We start from the raw sequence: 13,388 nt of genomic DNA, 5'->3' as shown, positions 1-13,388 counted from the left end.
ATCGATGAACTTAATTATTTATTCTCATAATCAATTGTAATATATTATTGATAAATCATTCAAGTAACAAATAATAATTAAATTTGATGTCATATTCAAAATAACGATAAAAACAATACAAATACCACGTGCGCTCACTCCCAAGAAACAATACAAGCGAAACCCTACCACGTAAGAGATAAGGCTACATTACAATTAAAGCTGTATTATTCAGCTATTTATGAAAATTTTAACTTACGGCGTTTACATTTTGTTTACAAAACTTATTAAAATGATTACATAATTTAACCTAGGTTAAGTAAAAAAATATTCTTATCCGCGTGCCGCGAAGTATCTCGTCGAATATTAGTAGTAGATATACCTAACGTCTTTGTTTAAATTACATCACCCTGTATTTATAAACAATTGCAAAATAAAAACAATAATTGTCCTCTTCACCCTCATAAGCTAGTCTGCGTACGAGAGAGACGGAAAGACTTTTCATGATGCGTATGTAGTATGACGTCACGCCGCGCGCGTCTTCACAGACACTACACATGTGCAATGTGTAAATGTGTTGACGTTCCAGCTCTTCTTAATCGGCCTGTACCACCTACCATTATAAAAAAATGTGTGCGTATACACTAGTGTACACACGTAAGAAGTGAAACTTCTTTAAGACCTTATTTTTTCAAAAAATAATTTACTGTATGCAACTTTACAGAAATACGTCGAATCAAAGATGGCGCGTAACGGAAAAATGTCACGCGTAACGAAAAAATGTTACACTTAATTTTTTTCCAACCCCGATAAAGAAGTTTCACTTCAAAAACTTAAGAAGCATCTACTATGTTATAATTAATTATCCTGATACCGTGACTTCAGTTAAAAATGAACAAGGTACCAAACTATATGGGTCATTGTCAAATTTTGCGCAGGTAAACTTGTCCCTCTAAACTTTTTTACTTCTATACCATTAAAAAGTTAACTGTCACTCAAAACTTACAGCAAATACAAACTTAATCGCATTACTAATAATATATTAATAAAATAAAGGCCTATTTTTTCATTTTTTATTTTATTTTTTAAAGTAACATTGTGGTTTTTTCTGGTAACAGAAGGGTTTTCCATACAAATTTGACCTGTCCCAAGTAGCACTTCGTTACAGAAAATATAAAATAACTACAATTTCCAATATACCAACCCACATCAATTAAAATATTACTATAAACAGAATATTGTAAATATTTCTAAGAGTAGATTTTAATACCGATCAGTGCTAAAATTTATTTTATAAATTTTTTTTTAACTTTGTCCCACGTAGTGTTTAGAATCGTGTGCTCTACTATGTTACTAAATAAATAATTACTCAAAATAGAGGTGGCGCTGTTTTCGACTTTCTATTAGCTTGAGCAAGGTTTCTGCAGCCATTGTGGTCGTTCGTTAGGTCGCGGGGAGGGGTACATTGAATTTCAGTCGACCGCATGGCGTTGAACGTGCCGCGTGTTTTTATTCCGCATCAACATTGTTACCTACCTCCCTATTAACGTAAGTAAAACAGTTTTTTTCTATTATTTTACGTTCAATTTGTTGTTTAAGGGGTAATTATGCTCAATTTGAAATAAAAAAATAACTAAATGCATTATTCTATGATTTATGTCTTTTAGAATGTAAAATTTACAACTCTGTTATCATCATTCTGTTACTTAGCTCATGGTAACAGAGTTGAGTAAGCATGTATTCTTTAACTTTTGTTTGAAATTTTATATTTGTAATATGTTTTTTTCTTAATAATCGGTTTCCTAAAGTAATTTTGAGTTGTTTTATGTAAATAAATCATATATAATTAAATGTAACCTTGAAGATATTGTTACAGGATATTCTGCCGTTATTAACGCCCTTAAAATGCTTCTCACGCTAGCTGAGCAGCAAGCAAGTTAAGAGAAACATATCGCAGTTATTTACAGATTATATAAAATTGAAGTAACAATTACAAACAGTTAACAAGAGATACGAGACGTATTAAAAACAATGCAACAGAGAAAAACGAAAAAAGTCTAAAAATAAGGACGGCAATCCAGTAAATCCAGTACCTAAATGCTATTAAAAAACGCCATGAAAAAGTTAAGAATCGGAAGGAAAAGTATGCTATTGATAAAATATTTGACAGGAAGGCCGTTAAATTCTCTAGGCAGGAAATACTAATTATAAAAGAATGTCTTGCTGTGGATCAAAGTTTCATATGAAAAAAATCAGCCCACATGTAAGGAAAATGTTTTAAGACGATACACAAAAAAAAATCCACTGCTTGGCGGGCGGAGTCTAATAGCTCGCTATCGCGAACGCGGGTGTGCGCGATGTCATTCTTGCAAACTCGCCGCGCTGCCGCTGGCCGACTCGGGACAAACATGTATGGAGTCGTCATACAGTTATAATATTGTTATACATTTATTTAATTGTTGATTTATTGGTTTTATTTTCTTGCTTATAAACAAATAATCTTCTTTTTAACAACTACTTAGACATTATTAATAATTATTATCATTTCGTAATGTTTACTTTATTACAAAATAATACAGGTTATAAATAATCTTTAAAATAACAAAAAAATATTGTTACTCTGAAAAAATGAAATGGTACTCAATAACGCGGACTACTGAATTGATTTAGATAGAATTTGATGCTGACGTAGATATTACATCATGCCCAGAAATGAAAGGTACTTTTTCTGAAAGAAGTTATAAACCCTAATTCTTCTCAGTCAAAGTCAAGAGTGGAATACAGTAAAACTGATGCGAAACTTTGGATGTTAATTTGTATATTGTTTTGTTAGTTGTTACTTAATCACGTCAAGACTACATTACCAATTTTGATAAAATATAGCTAATTGCCTGGATTTACACATAGGATACTTTTTATCCGAACTGAACACTTCTGTGGGAAAAAACAGGATTCACGATATAACCTAATTCCACGCGGGCAAAGCCGCGGTCGGAATGATATTTTTTTAAATAAAAAAATTGTTTAAAAAAAAACACAAAATATATTGACGCATGTATTTATTTTTTGCACTCTATTATAATTGTAATTATTCATTACAAATAATCAAAATAAAATAGCCAGAACAAAGTTAGGCCCTTGTAGGGTAGGTAGGCAGGTGCAGCAATGTGAGACGAACACTGGCTTATTTATACCAATAATAATGTATTATAAACATTAAATTAAGTTTACAACAAAAATACATAATAATATGTATTAGCTAATGTGAAAACGAATCAACCAATCATCCCACAACAATGAAATGTGCACACAAATATTCATCCAAATCGGTTCATGTGATTAGGAGGAGTGACTGCAGCGCCATCTTCCGGGCCCAATTGTGTTTCCAGATCACCCAGGAACTCAATTTAATATACTTACACAAAATTTTTCGAAATGAAAACTCACATTACTATGTAAATATGAATATAAATCCGTTTTAGTACTAAGCAATTTCCCGCACAGGTATAGTAAGTATAAATGAAATAAATATCAACATCAAATTCTTTATACAACATACTTATCTACCACCTACTAAGAAATGTAATTCTTGAAATTTTTTCGTATTTTTTTAAATATAATACTACTCCAATGAGCTCCTGTTCCATATTACATCCACCATACTTCCACTAAGTTCACCATGATTTTTTATTTCTTTGCACTTTGTTGCTTTTTGCTAAAAATGGAATCATGCGATAAAACCAGTACTTAGAGCGTTGATAACATACATTTTTGACTGAATAAAGGTACTTACGAAGGAGTGGGTTCACATTGTGAACAATCAGTGGGTTTATTTTCCTTCTGGATTCCGGATTTCTGAAAAGATTATCTATGCTATAAATGAAAAAATCTTACACATTCGTTATGTACTTAAAACAGGGGTACATATCAAACATCGTCTATAATACAATTATCATCAAATTTAAAATTAAACCAACTTACTTCATTAATTTGTTCCAATTGTAAGCATTCTTTTTCCTCCAACCTTTATGTTTCTTCTTCTTATTTTCTTTATTGTCCCCATTTGTCTCATTTTGTCTTATCGTGTTGTCACCCTATTATACGATTGCGCGAGCGACACAAGTTCCCCGTGTGACGGCCGTAGCGGGAATGACTCGTGCAGCGATCGGGGTAGGAAGGTACAGGGCGGCTCTCGCTATATTGGCTGGTCGCTCGCTAATTTCAAGTATTTCTTGTTTATTTCAAAACCATCGCATATTTCAAAATTCTAACACGGTAGACGTATAGGTTGTATATTTTATAGTTAATATCCAAAAAGTCGTAACTTTACGTTTGTTATTTTGAAGATGCCAGAGATTAAAAAAAAATAACAATGAGAACTTTGTATTTTTTTTCTATCGAGAAAATATCATGGAATCATGTTTCTAAAACGGTAGACGTATTGTGTTACTATTGAATTTTCTTGTCAAGAATTTTCATCACGACAACTTTAATAATATAAAAATTACGAAGGTTTAAAAAGGGCCGTAAATGTTAGAAAAATTAATTCATCACCTTAAAAACCAAAATCAATCTTTTCGAACGTGAAAACATATCAAGAGTATGCAATTTATTCACTTATAGTACAAAAAGAACAACTAAGTTACTGTGTTACAACTCTGTTACTTTCGTGTCCCGAAGATTAAAGAACATATTTACGAAATTTAGGAAAAGCTATTCAATATAATACTGCTATATTACAATAGGTTAATTTGCCAGTTAATGAAGCGGTTATATGTTGTAATTAGCTGTTAATTTATAGATATTTCATGGAATTGTGTAGAATTTAAGGTTTGTTATTATTCATAAAGTAACAGAGTTGACTAAAACTTTAAATGAATTACTGTAAAACTTAAAAAAAGCTTGTACTTCTAATGGTTATTATAAGCTATAAGACTGTAATTAATATAAAAGCCAAAATATGTGCGACTGGCTTATTTAATTTTATGATAAAAGGTAAAGTATAATGATAACAGAGTTGTATTTTTTCACCACCCTGACGCACTAAATCTGAAATAAATCTTAAATTATTAGCTAAACATCGCGGCCAACTTAAATTAACCCTAATTCAGTTGTTTTAACAGGCACAGGCATAAAGAAAAGTTCAATTTTAAAATATTTTCTTTTTCACATTTTTGAAATCTGCAGTTACGTTTACCTGCGCAAAATTTGACAATGACCCATATAATATCTACTGATTTTCACCGTCCGATCATCTGCTTTGCTTTAAAGAGTAATTTCAATAAAAAAGTACATCAAAATCGATTCACTCAGTAAAAGTTCTGAGGTAACCAACCCAAAATAATACAGTTGGATTGAGAACTTTCTCTTTTAAATTTTAAAATGAAAAATATACTCAATAAACACTAAGAGCATTTGTAGGTTCCATTGAATTTATATAATTCGGATACACACGCATTTATTTCGTTATTCATCAACATATTTAAATACTGTCTGAATATATCGTCCTTATTTTCATTGATTCGAAGCTTATTGGTTGTGAGGGAAGCGAAATTAGGTTTTGTATTTTATTTACGCGATATTATTGGTATTGAAATGAATTGTATTCAAATATTTGTTCGTGGGAAAATATAAAATTAATTTTGAGGGCGTTTTAAAGAAAGTTCCGCTAACTTAAGTTAAAATGTCACCAGATTTGGCTAGATTTTTTTTATGTGTTTGGAGCGACTGTTTTTTTTTTGTTCTGTGAAAATATTATTGTCTGTAAGATATTTTTTCTAGAGCTTTCATTCGATCTTGTTTTATATTATGGTACATACATTATGCGAATATCTAATGCTTACTGGGACAACAGTCTATGGAGGCTTAGGGCATAATCCAGCACGTAGGCCAAGTGCGTCTTCATAAATGTCACATGGCGTTAAGCTTTTTATTTTTAGAACATGTCAGTTTTATTTTGGTTGAATCACATCTATACTAATACTAGCGGTCCGCCCCGGCTTCGCCCGTGGTACATATAAAAAATAGATGTTGGCCGATTCTCAGACTTACCCGATATGCACAGAAAATTTCATGAGAATCGGTCCACCCGTTTCGGAGGAGTATGCAGACTAACATTGTGACACGAGAATTTTATATACATACTAGCGGTCCGCCCCGGCTTCGCTCGTGGTACATATGAAAAATAGATGTTGGCCGATTCTCAGATTTACCCGATATGCACAGAAAATTTCATGAGAATCGGTCCACCCGTTTCGGAGGAGTATGCAGACTAACATTGTGACACGAGAATTTTATATATAAGAAGATAAGATAAGATTATAAAGAGGAAAGGTTTGTAATTATGTATGTATGTATGTATGGTTTTCACGCATAAACTACTGGACCGATTTCAAAAATTCTTTCACCATTAGAAAGCTGCATCTTCACTGAGCAACATAGGCTATATTGCATTTTGAACAAAATTAGAGATCAGATCAGAAAAAAACGTAAACATGTAGGTACCACGGGCGAAGCCGGGGTGGACCGCTAGTCTATACTAATATTATAAAGCTGACTTGTTTGTTTGAACAAGCTAATCTCAGGTAGTACTAGTGCGATTTGAAAAATTCTTACAGTGTTGGATAGCCCCTTTATCGAGGAAGGCTATTAGCTATACATCATCACGCTAAGACCAATAGAAGCGGAGCACTGCGGGTAAAACCGCGGGGCACAGCTAGTTATTATACCTATTACCTATATAGTTAATTTTTGCTAAGAAATAAACAGTAGGTCTTTCATTGTTTTTTCCTTGACCACCGGGTTGTCTGGAAGATATCATCTATACTAATATTATAAAGCTGAAGAGTTTGTTTGTTTGTTTGTTTGAACGCGCTAATCTCGGGAACTACTGGCCCGATTTGAAAAATTTTTTCGGTGTTAGATAGCCCATTTATCGAGGAAGGTCATAGGCTATATATCATCACGCTACGACCAACAGGAGTGGAGCCACGGGGGTGAAACCGCGCGGAGCAGCTAGTTAGTGATAAGACCGCCTGTAAATTTGTGCTCAACTTTTTTTTTTTTCGTTGCTTCTAAGTTAAACAATGTTGGTGCATAATTATAAAGTATTTTTGTTTGTTGTTGTATGTTGACCTATTGTTTTTATTACATTCCTTAAAAAATAAATACAAACGTTACTTTACGAAACTTGGCTAAAAATATAACTCTAGCTATATTTTTATAGCCAAGCTTCTAACACTTTTGTGTTCCGAAGCTTTTTCGCGTGGTTTATTTAAATTTTATATTTCACCTTTTAAGAAAATATTTTATAAAAGCAAATTAGCATAACTATGCTCTGTTTTAAGCAAATATTAAGATTATACTTTTTATTTCAGTGTCGTTACATTTTATGTTTTTAGAACTAATTAATTTAAAAAGCGAAATTTTCTTGCTAATTTTTATTATAAAAGTATCCGTTTTATTTTATTATGAAACGTGAATTATTGTTTTCTGTAACTTTCTTAATGGTATTTAACAATTATTACACAATTTTCCCCCGAAGAAATTTGTAATTAAATAAAAATGAATAAATTTTAGTGTTAAAACAACAACATACATAGTAATAATGCCGTACATCCAATAATCATAATGTTACAAAAGCACTTCATTTCCTTCACATAACACGTTAAATAACTTGCTTGTAAATATTTGACATTTATACTGCATGTTAAGACCGGACTGTATTTAGGGGCCCCGTGATAGAATTGGGGCCTCTTTTTCTTTAATAAACGTAGTTGATAGGTCATGTTTTATTGTTCAACGGGATATTTTTTTCTATTTTTGAGTATGGGAATTCGAAATTTTATTTAAAATTTCGATCAAATAATAATATTTGACATGTAACAACTTACAAATTCATAACAAAATAACAGTTTATGTGCACTTTCTTATGTGAACTTTCGATATTCGTTTTCTGATGTATTAACTATTTCTTAATAATAAAAAATTATTATTAAGAAATAGTTAATACATCAGAAAACATTATATTGTGAAATAATACATTGCCAGGGCACTGTTTTAGGGCCTCTATTGCCTCTTAGCTTAATCCGGGATTGTACCATGTTAATAGCTGTTTACTTTCACAATGACAATACGCTAAAGTAAAGTAAAATGGAACACGAATAAAAACTGTTACGTGGCTCTTAGAGAAAGGTAATAAAGTCTATTCTTATATTATGAGTATTCATGAAGGACTTTGCATGGGGTTGCACATTTGAAAGTAAAATACCTATGTAACTATATTATTATGATAGTGGCAGCAATTAATGGAATACTCGTAGTGAATTCTTAATTTTGTATGTAGAAAATGGCGCCAATAGCACAATATGAGTACCTAAATAAAATGTAGAGAGACAAAGCTTCATACGTGGAATAGTTTGTTTAATTTTAAAGGATTTATCGATGGTTTAGAATTAATTTGAGAACAAATAACAATATTATATTAAATGTATCTAAAGTCTAAACGTTGTTGTTAACTAGAGCTACATAAAAATATTCATAAATTCATAATCATAGCTGAGAAGGTACTACTTATTAGTTATTACCATACCCTCATTTTCTAACTAAACAATCATTCCTATTAACTATCACTTCAATAAAAAAAAAAACTAAGTTTACCAAGAAAATCATCTCTAAAACAATTTAACATTAAATTATAACTAAGTTCTGAAAAATTACATTTATTTTGATAAAAAGTACGAAAAATCTGGAACTACTCATTGCACGGAACTTTATTGCATCCAAATTCTCAAAAACAAAATCGTTTAGTTCAATATGTTTCCAACGTCTCTATAAAATTGTTTTAAAAATAAACTAACGAAATGTGAGGAACCTTCTTCGTAAGTAAAGCTTGTTACAGACGAAGCAGTTTTGTTATTTTCAATATTTTTATTGCCTTAAACACGTTCGAAAAAATAAGACGAGTTAAAACTTAAGATTTTAACATTGAAGTGAAGATTTCAGTAAAAAAACTTACAAAACATTATTCTATCACTCTCAAAAGTTAGCACAATCTCACAAAATTATTATTAAAAACAACACACACAACAACATACATTTATTTATAAAAAGAAAACAAATACTTAATCTAGTAATTCGACCGTACATCTACGCGTAGATGTGAAGAAATATTATCCACGAACCTTAAAAACTCAACTGGTTCATTGTTTAATAGTAGGTAGTTGAATCGTTAATCTGAAAATGTAAACCGTCATCAAAACTAAATACATATACATAGTTTTATTTCGATGTCGTCTAGCTTATAATTTCCGATGTAAAACAAATCCATAGAGAATAACCTAAAATGCAACAAACGCGCCTAAAACGCTCATGTATAAAAACCTATGTTTTTACAAACTGATGGGCGATGTTCTAATAAGTTTATTTCCCCGACAGTTTTATGGTTCAGTGCTATTTATTAGTTTGTAGCAAGTGAATATTTTTAAGAAAACTTCCAGATATTATGCGGAAAATAAACATGATATCAAAGGTCGTGGAACTGCTAAGACTTTGGAATCTCTGAGAAGTAATCTAATAAGTACATTACTGTTTTCTGGAAGCTTCTCGAAGGTAGAAGTGGGAATGTTATCTTATAATAAGCAATTGTATTTTTGTATGTAACGAATAAACTCACAAATCCATACTAATCCATACTATACTAATATTATAAATGCGAAAGTAACTCTGTCTGTCTGTCTGTTACTCAAGCACGCCTAAACTACTAAAACAATTTGCATGAAATTTGGTATGTAGATATTTTGATACCTGAGAAAGGACATAGGCTACTTTTTACCCCGCGAAATAGGTTAGTTTTATCCCGGAAATCCCACGGGAACGGGAACTATGCGGGTTTTTCTTTGACTGCGCGGGCGAAGCTGTAGGTGGAAAGCTAGTACTCAATAGACCATTTTTACCATTAGAAACTTTAATATTTATAAGGTTATTTTATTCCGGGAAAAGCCGGGGCAAGCTTCTAGTAATACGTAGTACGCCCACTTCTTGCTAGATATATTTGTCGTATGTATGGGTGGAGTTTACCGTCATATTACCAGCTTAGTTCCTAACCGAGACTAAAGGCTATAATTATGATGAAAGAGCCAATCTACACTAATATTGTGAAGCTGAAGAGTTTGTTTGTTTGAACGCGCTAATCTTAGAAATTACTGGTCCGATTTGAAAAATTCTTTCGGTGTTAGATAGCCTATTTATTGAAGAAGGCAGGCTATATCAATATCACACTAAGACCAATATATAACCGAATAATAAACCTTCCTCGATAAATTGATTATCAAACATAATACAAATTTTATAGGTTTTTAATTATTATTAAATAAACATTTCATTTATAAATAGTAAAGGTAAAACCGTATATATATATTTAATGAAGATATCTTTATCCCATATAAGAATAAGTAACTGAAACTCATTTGTTCCCTTCAAAAAAGTTGTTACACTAAAATTGTTTCGTACATTCACAAAGAAACTTATAAAAAGTCTTGTCCAACACGACAAATGTGTCGGCAGCCTAAGTAAAATAGAATTGCTAGGCTGTGTCCCTTGCAATTTATTCCCCGGTTGCGATGTACACAATTTGTTAACCTGGACACGAGGCCCAATGTTCTGTCGCTATTTATCTTGTCGGCGATATCAAAGGTTAGGCTCTTTACATACGGAGCGTTTTATAAATTGAATAATTTTTATACGGTTCTTTTGCCTGCTAGAATTTATATTGCTAGACGTAATATTAATAGATTATTGCTAGATTTAATAATTAATAAATAAAGGATTCTATGGCGTATACGTAATCAGAAATTTTTGATATGGATAAGAGGATAGATTCGTTGCCGGTCGCGGAGCAGAAAGAATTTCGTACAATGACCTCTTTACCTACTGACAGTGGTCACAAACATTTTTGAATGAAGTGCAGTTTACATGAAATATTTGGAGGAGAAAATGTTTTTTACTAATTTATTAAATTAATGTCATTTATTCATTTACAATACTTATTAGTTAGTTACATTTTAAATTTTCCAATAACCACGATATATTATATAAAAAAACTGTGCGTGTACACACATAAGAAGTGAAACTTCTTTATGACCTTATTTTTCAAAAAATAATTTACTATGTACAATATTACAGAATAGTAGATAGTTAGTCTAACACGCGATTTCGACTTAGGCGGATTTTGATTGGACATAAAGAGTTTGAAGTTTATTCTTATAAATTTTGAATTCACAAAATCATAATTGAACACCTGACACCAACCAAGCAAACACAAACCTTACGCTCTCAGGTTAAAGGTTTACAATCCCTAAGGACGGCGGTCATTGCACCTGTGCGAGCAAGACACATTATTTTTACAAGGGAGTGACAGTGACAGGTAATAACAGGTTAATGTACGAAATTCTTCCTGCTCCGCGACCGGACTTTACACAGAAATAGTGACGTCAGCTTGCGATCGTCTTTTTGTGGACGCTTGGAAAAATTAAATCCTCATGATGGGTTCAGACGCTTGCGTTCAAGCACAACACAAACATGTTAACATGTTGTTTCTGCATACGCCCGTGTTTATTTCTTTGTACCGTAAGCGCACGAGCTGCTTGCCGAGTTACTTGCCGGGCTGCTTGCCAGACTGCTTGCCACGCGTCTGAACGTACCATTAGAAAAAAAAATGTTGTGTGGTTTTATGAAACCACGGTAAAAGTGAAACTGTTCGAACGGTTCCGAACACTGCTTTGTGTAGCGCATGTCGCGTGCCGAGTAGGTATACCTACTCGGCAGCCGCGATACACGCGACATGCGCTACACAGACCAAAAAGTTTAAGACGATGTAATAAAAGTTTCACTTTAACAATATGCCGAGCGTTTGTAAAGTGACAGACGCCGTTTGTAAACAGAGGAAATTGTACAATTTGCTTGTGACATGCACATTAAGGACTACCTTTTTTCAAACTACCTACCATCACAGATTACTAAATATTTACTACTGAACTGCCTGCTGAACTCACGCAAGAGGGTAGAATTAAAACTAAAATTACTAAGCCTCTTACTCCAGTATGGCGACGAATGTACTTGTGCAGAGAAACGGAGGGGAACTGGCGGGGGGTCGGGCGACGCGGGCCGCTAAATGCAATCACTGAGTTTGCATTAACTATCGCGAAAGGACGACGCAGTCGTACTTTTTGTGTAATAATTTTATTATACATAGGTACTTACATATTCTATAATGACGCGCAAAAACTGTTCCGTTTACGGATGTAAATCTACGTTGAAATCCCAGAAGGAAACAATATTTCAGAAAGATTGTATTAATTGTATCTGTTGAATTAAAATCAAAGCTATGTATATGTTGTCCTCATTATTTTCTAATCAGATTGTACATCCCAATGCGAATGCATTACTTAGTTAAATGGTATAATATACAATTAAGAACATCCAAAAATAAAGTGTCCACGTAAATAATATTTAGCAGTGCAATATCTGTAATTATATATTTACTAGCTGTCCCGGCGAACTTTGTACCGCCCTGTCAATGAATGTTGTGTTACCTTTTAGCTGAACTAATTTATGCTTTGATGAACGTAATACAATGATACAAAATACATAAATATTTATATGGATTGATATGTAATAGTATTTTATTTTATTACTTCAAACACGTCTCAGAGAAAAATGATTGAATTTTAATAATTTTTGCAGCATGGATTAATTCTTTTCATTCTTTAATTGTTATCGACCACGCCATCGTTTCGTTTTACTTTAGTTGTGATAATAATTTTACCATTATCACTGGGCGATCGACGCTGATACAGTGGGTAACCATCGTTGCCTGTGATGGTCTCTGTATCAACCATGCATGGTGATTGGTGGTTGATGGTGTCACACGGTCCATGAATCATATTCGTGATAACAACGTTATGTCGGTCTAGATCGGTTTCAGGATTAGCAATCCCCGCACACTCATATATTTTATCTGCCCGAATCCTTTCGACTAACCAAATTAAAATGTGTGCATGCTGCAAGCCAGATTGTTGTCATTCGATTGAATACATCCATCATTGAATAATCCCAAAGATGTGTTCCATTAATGTAATCCATCAGTGATCGGATTTTTTGCTTGAAAACACGTGTGGTGATGTCGTGCCGATCACTTGATATTTGTCCGGGAAGTAGCAGTTGAATAATTTCCATCCATTTCGGATTACATATAAATGTAATGAATAAATCTGGCCGACCATAATGACGAACATATTATTATGTCATTGCATCTTGCGCATATTCACTTGGGCTACCTGTGTATGTCGCCGGTAAAATAATCAATAGACCAACATTTTCTGCACCTTCTTCTGTGCTAATTGCATCGCATA

General features: G+C 32.7%; 1 long non-coding RNA gene across 1 annotated transcript; it reads right to left on the bottom strand.

The window, feature by feature from the left end:
* Positions 1-2,815: 2,815 nt before the first annotated feature.
* On the bottom strand, positions 2,816-4,435 carry LOC149897455 (uncharacterized). Its single transcript, XR_016458181.1, has 3 exons — positions 3,961-4,435; positions 3,773-3,834; positions 2,816-3,694 (listed from the first exon to the last, which is right to left on the bottom strand). It is a non-coding gene; the product is annotated as an uncharacterized LOC149897455 (long non-coding RNA).
* Between the last annotated feature and the right edge of the window lie 8,953 nt (positions 4,436-13,388).

Source organism: Colias eurytheme, chromosome 25 (genome assembly GCF_061535395.1).
Source record: "Colias eurytheme isolate Ceu_HAF_F1 chromosome 25, ilColEury1 Martin Lab GWU primary, whole genome shotgun sequence".
Classification (NCBI taxonomy): Eukaryota; Metazoa; Arthropoda; class Insecta; order Lepidoptera; family Pieridae; genus Colias; species Colias eurytheme.
Note: the sequence above shows the minus strand (reverse complement) of the source record. Positions and strands in the feature narration are given on the sequence as shown.